This window comes from Lolium rigidum, chromosome 1 (genome assembly GCF_022539505.1).
Source record: "Lolium rigidum isolate FL_2022 chromosome 1, APGP_CSIRO_Lrig_0.1, whole genome shotgun sequence".
NCBI classification, from domain to species: Eukaryota; Viridiplantae; Streptophyta; class Magnoliopsida; order Poales; family Poaceae; genus Lolium; species Lolium rigidum.
Window position 1 is genome coordinate 144,321,943 of NC_061508.1, and position 11,008 is coordinate 144,332,950.

Consider the following 11,008-nt stretch of genomic DNA (forward strand, 5'->3'; position numbering starts at 1 on the left):
TCATATTGATGATAAGAAAATATATCCTGTTATTATTAGTTCTAAGCTTTCATATTTTGAGGAAGAAAGGTTATTGGAAATATTGAAGAAACACCGAGGAGCTATTGGCTACACTCTTGATGACTTGAAGGGGATTTCTCCCTCTATTTGCCAACATGCTATCAATATGGAAGATGATGCAAAACCTGTTGTTGAACATCAGCGCCGTCTAATTCCTAAGATGAAGGATGTGGTAAGGAATGAGGTATTAAAACTTCTTGAAGCTGGTATTATATATCCTATTGCTGATAGTAGATGGGTTAGTCATGTGCATTGTGTTCCTAAGAAAGGAGGAATGACTGTTGTGCCTAATGATAATGATGAGCTCATCCCTCAAAGAGTAGTTGTAGGGTATAGAATGTGCATTGATTATCGAAAAGTTAATAAGGTTACTAAGAAAGATCATTACCCTTTACCCTTTATTGATCAAATGTTAGAAAGGTTGTCTAAAAATACTCATTTTTGCTTCCTTGATGGTTATTCTGGGTTTTAACAAATTGCTGTTAAAACTAAAGATCAAGAGAAAACCACTTTCACTTGTCCCTATGGAACTTATGCTTATAGGCGTATGCCTTTTGGTTTATGTAATGCTCCTGCTACTTTTAAAGATGCATGTCTGCTATTTTTCATGGCTTTTGTGAGAATATTGTAGAGGTATTCATGGATGATTTTTCTGTCTATGGGAATTCTTTTGATAATTTCTTGCGAAACCTCGATAAAGTTTTGCAGAGATGTGAAGAAACTAACATTGTTCTTAATTGGGAGAAATGCCACTTTATGGTTAATGAAGGAATTGTATTGGGACATAAAATTTCCGAGAGAGGTATTGAAGTTGATAGATGCTAAAGTTGAAGCAATTGAGAAGATGCCCTATCCTAGGGATGTTAAAGGTATTCGTAGTTTTCTTGGTCATGCTGGGTTTTATAGGAGATTTATTAAAGACTTTTCTAAGATTTCAAAGCCTCTTACTAATCTTCTTCAAAAAGATGTACCTTTTGTTTTTGATGATGATTGTAAGGAAGCTTTTGAAACTCTAAAGAAAGCCTTAACAACCGCCCCGTAGTTGAACCTCCTGATTGGAATTTACCTTTTGAAATTATGTGTGATGCTAGTGATTTTGCTGTAGGCGCTGTTCTTGGACAGCGAGTAGATAAAAAATTGAATGTTATTCATTATGCTAGCAAAACTCTTAATGCCGCTCAAAGAAATTATGCTACAAAGAATTATTAGCTGTAGTCTTTGCTTGTGACAAGTTTAGACCCTATATTGTTGATTCAAAAGTTACAATCCATACTGATCATGCTGCAATTAGATACCTTATGGCAAAGAAAGATGCTAAGCCAAGGATTATTAGATGGGTGCTTCTTTAGCAAGAATTTGATTTACATATTATAGATAGGAAAGGTGCTGATAATCCTGTTGCTGATAATTTGTCTAGATTGGAAAATATTGCTTATGATCCTGTTCCTGTTAATGATAGTTTTCCAAATGAACAATTGGCTGTGATAAAGGTGAGCTCGCGAGATAGTCCTTGGTATGCTGATTATGCTAACTTTATTGTATCCAAGTACTTGCCTCCAACCTTTTCAGCTCAGCAAAGGAGGAAATTATTTTATGACTTGAGGCATTATTTTTGGGATGACCCACACTTATACAAAGAAGGAGTAGATGGTATTCTGCGAAGATGTGTTCCCGAATATGAACAACAAGAGATATTGAGTAAGTGTCATGGTAGTGTTTATGGAGGACATCACGCCGGAGACAGAACTGCGCAAAAGGTTCTACAATCAGGTTTCTATTGGCCAACTCTCTTCAAAGATGCAAGAAAGTTTATTTTATCTTGTGATGAATGTCAAAGGGTTGGTAATATTCTCCAGACGCAATGAAATGCCTATGAATTATACTCTTGTTAGTGAACCATTCGATTGTTGGGGATTTGACTTCATGGGTCCTTTCCCTTCTTCAGAAGGTAACACTCATATACTCGTCGCTGTTGATTATGTTACTAAATGGGTGGAAGCCATACCTACAAAGAGTGCTGATGGTGAGACCTCTTTAAGAACGCTTTTAGATATTATTTTTCCTAGATTTGGAGTTCCTAGATATCTTATGACTGATGGAGGTTCTCATTTTATTCATGGTGGTTTTAGAAAAACTCTTGCTAAATATGGTATTAATCATAGAATTGCTTTCGCTTATCATCCTCAAACTAGTGGGCAAGTAGAATTATCAAATAGAGAGATTAAATCTATCTTGCAAAAGACTGTTAATAAATCTAGAAAGAACTGGGCTATTAAATTGAAGGAAGCACTATGGGCTTATAGAACTGCTTATAAAAATCCTATGGGTATGTCACCTTATAAAATGGTTTATGGGAAAGCTTGTCATTTACCTTTAGAACTAGAGCACAAAGCTTATTGGGCTGTGAGAGAACTAAATAAAGATCCTAAACTTGCCGGTAAGAAAAGATTGCTACAATTGAGTTCTCTAGATGAATGGAGAAGTGAAGCTTATGAAAATGCTCAACTCTTTAAAGAGAAAGTTAAGAAATGGCATGATAGAAAAATTATCAAAAGAGAATTTAATGTTGGGGATAAAGTCCTATTGTATCGGTCTCGTCTCAGATTTTTTGCAGGGAAATTACTCTCAAAATGGGAAGGACCATATGTCATTGTGGAGGTGTATCATTCAGGGGCAATTAAAATTAGTTCTCTGCAAGGTAATGCCACACAAGTGGTGGATGGACAAAGACTCAAGCATTATATCTCTGGTGATTCTTATAATGAAGATATTGATGTTATTCGAGTGGTAACTCCGGAAGCTTTCATCAAAGATCAAATTGACAGTTCCGCAGAGTTCGACTTTGAATAGGTAACAGTACTGGTAAGAAAAAGTCCGCGTTTAACTTACCGAACAATGTTTTTGCTATTTTCGGAAAATATGAAAAATTACGAGATCGAAACGGAGTGGAGGAGACGCACGAGGGCGTGCCCCATAGGCCGGCGCGGGCCCCAGCCTGGCCGCGCCGCCCTATGAGGAGAGCCCCTCGCTTTCCCTCTCCGACTCTGGTTCGACCTGGTACTTTCCTTCTGACGTGAAAATTTCTGTTATATAATCCCCCGGACCCCTGGAGGTCCGTATATCGTTTTCTCGTCGCGTTTTGTTTCGAGCTGTTTTCTGCCAGGATCTGTTTGATCTCGAGACATCATGTCTTCGTCGGGAACTCCGAAGGACAGCTTCCTTCAGGACGTCGTCAACCCGTACATGAGCGAGTTGAAGATGCACCCCAAGGAATTGCTGCTCGTAGATGGAGAGTTGCGGATTGAAGATGTCCGGGGTCCTAAGGGAGAAGGAAGCCTGGAAGACAGGATGGAGAAGCTAGAACAAGAGGTCTTTAACTACAAGAAGATGGCTGAGCGTGAAGTGGACATCTTCCACAAGATCGTGTCTGAACTTATTGATGAACACGAGAAGGAGACCGCAAAGCCGTGGAACGATATCCTCTCACTTCACGACACCACCAACAAACTCCAAGCTCAACTCTATGATGTTCAAAATCAAAACCGTGAGTATGAAAACAGGTTTAAACACATAAGCTATGCTGCTAGTTTCAGGATTCCTGAGACCAAGATGTCGTTTGTTGATGGAGAGCATCTTCCTTGGAAGTCTGATGATGGGAAGAATTCATCCACACCACCGAAGGAGTAATTCATCATCGGTATTGGCACCCCCTTGGTTTGTTCCAAGCTTGGGGGAGTGCCGCGGTATCACATCATCACTATATCTTTTACCTTTTTACTATCAAGTAGTGTCATATCATGAGTAGGGAAGTTATCATATAGGATGTGTTGCGGTATGGAAGTATCTCTCTTTAGTTGGTTATCTATGTATCCCTTGGTGTGAGTTATCGTTATGGAATATTAATGAGAAGTCTTATCATTTACATATTGCACATCTTATTTTAGTTTGCAATCTCTACTATATGATTGATCTTGTTGTTAGTATTGGTATCACTTTGGGAGCATTGAGTAAATCTATTTGGTTTTGGCAAACTTAGCATTGGTCAATAGCAACAACACTTTGAGTTTAAGTAGAAAAGAGGAAGTACATGTAGATATGTTATTATCTTTCTTGTTAGTTCCTAGCTTAGTATTCTGAAGTTAAAATTGTTTGTGCTTACAAGGAAGATGCATGATTGTTTCTATCACATGTATATTTGTTTGTTTCCCTCAACTCTTATGCTTCTAATCAACCTTGCTAGCCAAAAAACCCGTACTGAGAGGGAATACTTCTCGTGCATCCAAACCCGTAAACCAAACCTATGCCATCGGTGTCCACCATAACTACCTACTATGTGGTATTTCCCTGCCATTCTAAGTAAATACTTCATGTGCTACCTTTAAACAATTCAAAAGTTATTACCTCTTATTTGTTTCAATGTTTTATAGCTCATGAGGAAGTATGTGGTGTTTTATCTTTCAATCTTGTTAAGCAACTTTCACTAATGGACTAGTGGCTTCATCCGCTTATCCTATAATTTTGCAAAAAGAGCTGGCAACGGGGTTCCCAGCCCCAATTAATCAACTTTCATTAATAACTCTCTTCACATGTTTTGCCCTGATGCATCAGTAAGCAACTTAATTTTGCAATAGACACTCCTCCATGGTATGTGAAATGTTGGAAGGCACCCGAAGATTCGGTTAGCCATGGCTTGAGAAAGCAAAGGTTGGGAGGAGTGTCATCCTTAAATAAACTAAAGTACATGTGTAAACAAAAGAGAAGAGGGATGATCTACCTTGCTGGTAGAGATAACGTCCTTCATGGGAGCCGCTCTTTGGAAGTCTGTTTGGCAAGGGGGTTAGAGTACCCATTACCATTCGTTGACAACAACAAACACTTCTCAAAACTTTACTTTTATGCTCTCTATATGATTTCAAAACTTAAAAAGCTCTAGCACATGATCTAATCCTCGCTTCCTCTCGCGAAGGGCCTATCTTTTACTTTATGTTGGGTCAGTAAACCTATTTCCCTTTATCTTAAGCAAGCAATTGAGTTGTTGTGATCCAACCATCTATATTCTGATCTACTTAATCATGCCTTTTATTCTTCCTTGTTTAGTACAAGTTTTATCCGAATGAATATAGCTTTGAAGGTTATCAATGTTTATGAGGATATTATTATGATTGAGTATGCAAGTTTTACTATAAGCTTTAATATAAGAGCGCTGCTCAATAGATAAGTACACTGTTAACTGTTTTCTGACCAAGAACGAAGTTTGCCATCACCAATTATGATTTCCTATGCACCTTTATTTGTGATTTCCTTCTACTTATTTCAAGTTGAATTATATGAGGAAGTTGTTTACTAGAATGTCTTGTGTGAATTGATATGATGCTTCTTGTCTGTATTTGATTTATCGACTCTTCACTCCATAAACATGTGGTCTTGTTTAATGAGTTCAGTTTCGCTTGGGGACAAGCGAAGTCTAAGCTTGGGGGGAGTTGATACGTCCATTTTGCATCACTATTTTATATCATAATTTACTGTTATTCATTGATATCTTTTCATATTTAGAGATGATACTTATGTTATTTCGTCTATTTTGCATGTTTCATGATTATTGGAGAATCGCGCACCGGAGTCAGGATTCTGCTGGAAAAAGCACCGTCAGAACGCAATATTTCGGAAGATCAACAATTGACGGAAATTACATACAAAATCTTATTTTTCCAGAAGACGGAGAGAGCCAAAAGGAGGAGCCGAGGAGGGCCGCCATGGGCCCCCCCATAGGCCGGCGCGGGCCCTGCCCTGGCCGCGCCGCCTTGTGGGGAGGGGGCCCACAGCCCCCTCTGGCCTCCTCTCCTCCGCGTACTTCTTCGTCCCAAAAACCTAAGCTCCGGGGAATAATCGCGAAGAGTCACAGCCGCCTCTGCGGGGCGGAAAACACCAGAGAGAAAAGAGCTCTCCGGCAGGCTGAAATCCGCCGAGGAAATTCCCTCCCGGAGGGGGAAATCGACGCCATCGTCACCGTCATCGAGCTGGACATCATTGGGATCATCATCACCATCATCTCCACCATCATCACCGCCATCTCCACCGCTGCACCTCGTCACCGCTGTAACATCTAGGGTTGAATCTTGATTGTTTGGTAGGGGAAACTCTCCCAGTATTGATTACTCCTTGTTATTGATGCTATTGAGTGAAACTATTGAACCAAGGTTTATGTTCAGATTGTTATTCATCATCATATCACCTCTGATCATGTTCCATATGATATCTCGTGAGTAGTTCGTTTAGTTCTTGAGGACATGGGTGAAGTCTAAATGTTAGTAGTGAATTATGTTGGGTAATATTCAATGTTATGATATTTAAGTTGTGGTGTTATTCTTCTAGTGGTGTCATGTGAACGTCGACTACATGATACTTCACCTTTATGGGCCTAGGGGAATACATCTTGTATTCGTTTGCTAATTGCGGGGTTGCCGGAGTGACAGAAACCTGAACCCCCGTTGGTATATCGATGCAGGAGGGATAGCAGGATCTCGAGTTTAAGGTCTGTGGTTAGATTTATCTTAATTACTTTCTTGTATTTGCGGATGCTTGCAAGGGGTATAATCACAAGTATGTATTAGTCCTAGGAAGGGCGGTGCATTAGCATAGGTTCACTCACACAACACTTATCAAAACAATGAAGATTAATCAGCCTATATGAAGCGAAAGCACTAGACTAAATTCCCGTGTGTCCTCAAGAACGTTTGGTCATTATAAGTAAACAAACCGGCTTGTCCTTTGTGCTAAAAAGGATTGGGCCACTCGCTGCAATTATTACTCTCGCATTTTACTTACTTGTACTTTATTCATCTTCTATATCAAAACCCCCTGAATACTTGTCTGTGAGCATTTACACTGAATCCTTCATCGAAACTGCTTGTCAACACCTTCTGCTCCTCGTTGGGTTCGACACTCTTATTTATCGAAAATACTACGATACACCCCCCTATACTTGTGGGTCATCAGCGACATGTCGCGCCGCTATCTTCTTGAAGGCATAGTCGTCGCAGTCTGCGGTCTCTCACTCGTGCTGCTACGGGGGAAACCCTAGGTCCGGGTCTCCCGGATCGAACGATGGCGGCGCCCCCTGCGTAGTTCTACCTCTTGGGGCATCGTTTTTGGAGCAGCTGCTGGATGTTGGCGGGTGTTGGTGGAGTTGTATTTATCTACCACATTGTTGGCGTTGAGTCTCGGTGGCATGGTGCTGCAGGGCATCGACGATGGATGCGGGATGATGTATGCGTGCAGGATGGTGGAGCCGTCTGGCGTCATGGTGGCATCGACGGCAGGTCTTGAAAGGTTAATGCGATGATCTCTCTTGAAGATGGAGTCGAGGAAGACGACGGTAGCAACTTCTGTGGCGTGTGTGTTGGCGTGCGCGGAGAGTCTGCTTGACTGGATGTGCTTCTCACCTGCTATTGGGCAGTTTGGGAAGGCATTTGGTTTTTGGATGATGTGAGTTGGTGTATCGTCACCCCCTTCATCCCACTGTAGGTTTAGTGAGGTGGCTTCGAGGTTGATCTTTTGTATTGTACTTGTAAGGTTTTGTGAATAATCTAATAAAAAAAGCCATGTGCATCCTTTGGATGCAGAAGCTGGGGCGATATTTCCCCCATTTCGAAAAAAACATAATAGATTCCAATCTCATATATCAATATCATAAAATAAAGATCCACTACATAGGAATTACATATATGATCATAATCATGTTACGCAACTCATATGGCGCTGGATCTATGAATAACAAGAAAGAGATAGATCAACCTACTCCCACAAACCCACAGTCTAGAGGTGGAAAATTCCCTCTTCATCATGGTGATGATGGTGGAGACGTTGGAGAAGGTGGAGATCCCTCCGGCGGCAGCTCTAGCGTAGTTTCCCCCTCCAATATTCGCTGATCTTGGCTCTGTTCCGGTGTTACTACGGCGCTCTCCTCGAGGAAGCCTCGAGAAGTCCTTTATATAGAGGTTTTTAGGTCAGACGGAGCCCGTGGACGAAAGAATCAAGTGAATCGGACGGTCGCGGGGGGGGGAGCATGGGTGGCGCACCCCCCTTGACTGGGCGCGCCACCATGCCTCATTTGGACCTCGTCGCCCATCTCATGAGGTCCAAGTGCTCCAGACGCTTTTGTTGATGTAATATTAACATCCCCAAAGTCCTAGCTCTCTTTGACTTTGTTTAGATCCCTGAAAAGCTAAAAGTGCACAAAACAAGGTTTTCTGTAATGCATAGTTATAACCAGAAAAAAGGGAATCATTGGTAAATCCCAAAAAACCAATATAAAACATGGATATAACATCATATATGTTGCAAATATGTCGGAATTTGTATCAACAAACTACAAAGTTCATGCATGCATTCTACATCAATCAATCTTCCATGCACCTGACACATATAATGTGTCCATAGCACACTTGGCCGCAATATATTCGTATCCAAGATAGTCCTGCATCGCCATGATCAACGCGACTCTCATAGGGAAATAATCTTCAGCGACAGCGTCCCATGTATTTACCCCCTGACTCATGCCAAAATGTGTCTAGCTCCTCCTTCAATAGGTGGAGATACATATTGATATGATTCCGTGGTTGAATCAGCCCTTGAATTATCATACTCATGTGTATGTATTTTCTCTTCATGCAAAATCAGGGGGAGGTTGTACATCTATACAAACACATTTCATGTGCTATGTGTGCCGATGTGGTTGCAAAATAGATTGAGTTTGTCGGTGCTCGCACCCAACCCGATGTTCATTGGCTCTGCCCCAAAACACGGTATCCAGCGTCAAGTCCTTCCATTGGCTTGCATCCGAAGGTTGTGTCAGCAATACATTTTGATTCCTCTCTCGATCATTTAGTATTGCCTCCTTTCTTTCCGTGTGTTAACACATGAGCTTTGATTCATTGCGGTCCGCTAAGTACCATTGCAGACGGGGAATGACCGAAAAGTACCACACAACTTTTCGAGGAGTTTATTTCCCATTTCTGTATCGAGCAACATTGCACACTTGACATGTGGTCTTGTCCACGTCCTCTTTCCGATAAATATAGCAATCATTGACAGGCGTGGTATTTTTCATACGGTAAATCAAGAGGCACACAACTTTCTTGGGATCATCTAGACTAGCTACAAGGACATGTGTTCTCGCCAGCAAGGTGATTGTGCCAATATTGCAGACTAGCGTAGATGCTTGCGTCACTCCATTTGTATTTTGCCTTCATCTGTAGAACATCGAGCTCTACTTTTAAGCGGGACTCCTCTGGCCCGCAACCTGCGTACAATGAAGTATTCGAGTCTATCTCCAGTTGTGCCAACTTAGATTTCTCTATAGAAGCACCTTAGGCGGTTAGTCGTCTTCTTAAGAAGCATCTCTTAAACATGAGGGCCCCACATGACTAAAGTTAGTGTCGTCTATGTGTTTGGGTCTTCTACATGTTTTTATCCTGATCTTCTCCATCATGTACGGGAGGCTCTTCGTCATCTTCTCGCCCCTTGTCGTCATTGTCCTCTCGCCTTTCCTCATTTCCTGTTGTCACCCCATGAACCTCCTCATCATCTTCATCACCCATCCAATGAGTGTTGCCATCCATGAAACCGCACATGATTAGATGCTCCTCCAATGTGCCGGAAAAGGGGTTGAGCAGGGTACCTAGTTTGCATCTTCGACATGAATACCTTATCTTTGTGTAATTATTTCGAAACATCTCACTCGTCACGAGTGTTTCAAATATCCAGCCACGTTCCTTTCCCTCATGATGACCGTTATCGCATGCACGATATATGGGCAAGAGAATTGTTTAGTATCATCGGTTGTCATGATTGTTTTTTGGCATGACCTTGATATAAATAGGACCTAGGCGGACTGCCCGAAATTTACCGAAATGGAAATGAATCAACATTTCGATAAAATATCAGCAACTCATTTTCATGTCATTGCATCTTTGGGTCGCAAAAATAATATAGTTCCATATATATAGTTGGTCTCGTCATCTTGCACGCACACCCGACCAACTTCTCAATTTCATATACATAGCCAATTTCGTCGGCCAATTAGTCACCTATTAGATAAGTAGACGAGATCGAAGATAACCGATACAACACTTCGGCCGAGAGATCGAGTTGTGTGGGGTGGCTTGTTGGCGAGTGGGGATCTCATTTTTTTAGATCTAGATCTATATATGAGAGGCGACGGTGGGAGAGAAATCTTTAGTAGATCTAGATCTAGCTACATGAGTGGTGCATGCGGGAGATTTGCTTACATCTATCAAACAAAATTGGTTTAATTAGATAAAGTGGGTGTGGGGGGGGGGGGGTGAGCTGGGAAAGAAAGAGGGTCGAGTTGAGTGGGGAGGGGTTGAATGATGTAGCAATAATGGTGGTGGTAGGTTCTTAGCTGGGTTTAACTAAAAATGCTAGGTCACTCGGGACGTACCATATTTTTTATGCACCACTAGTAGGTGGTGGTACACAGGCACCCTGTACAGCCACCTACTGGTGGGTGGTGCGCCACTATTAAATAGCACCGCACATGCTTAATTTGGTACGCCACTGGTACCATTCTAAGTGTAGGCTATTTCGTACTAGTGGCATGCATAGGAATTTTTCCTATAATATTGCATTGCACTATTTTTTGAGGAATTTTCATCCACTCAAATGCTATGTTACAATTCTTCTGTTTTCCATGTGAGCCAAATGCTACTCCCTCCGTCCATAAAACTATGTAGAAGATTTTCTAAAATTGAATATATCTATATACTAAAGAGTCTTTAGATACATTGAAATTAGATGGACATTCCTTTGTAGACAGAGATGGGACTTAACTAAATATTGTAAGTTTCAAATCCCGTAGTTAAAAAACATGCAATTTTAATTGGGTGTGACTATTTCTCTCTCGATTACTCAGTGAGATTATCATCAA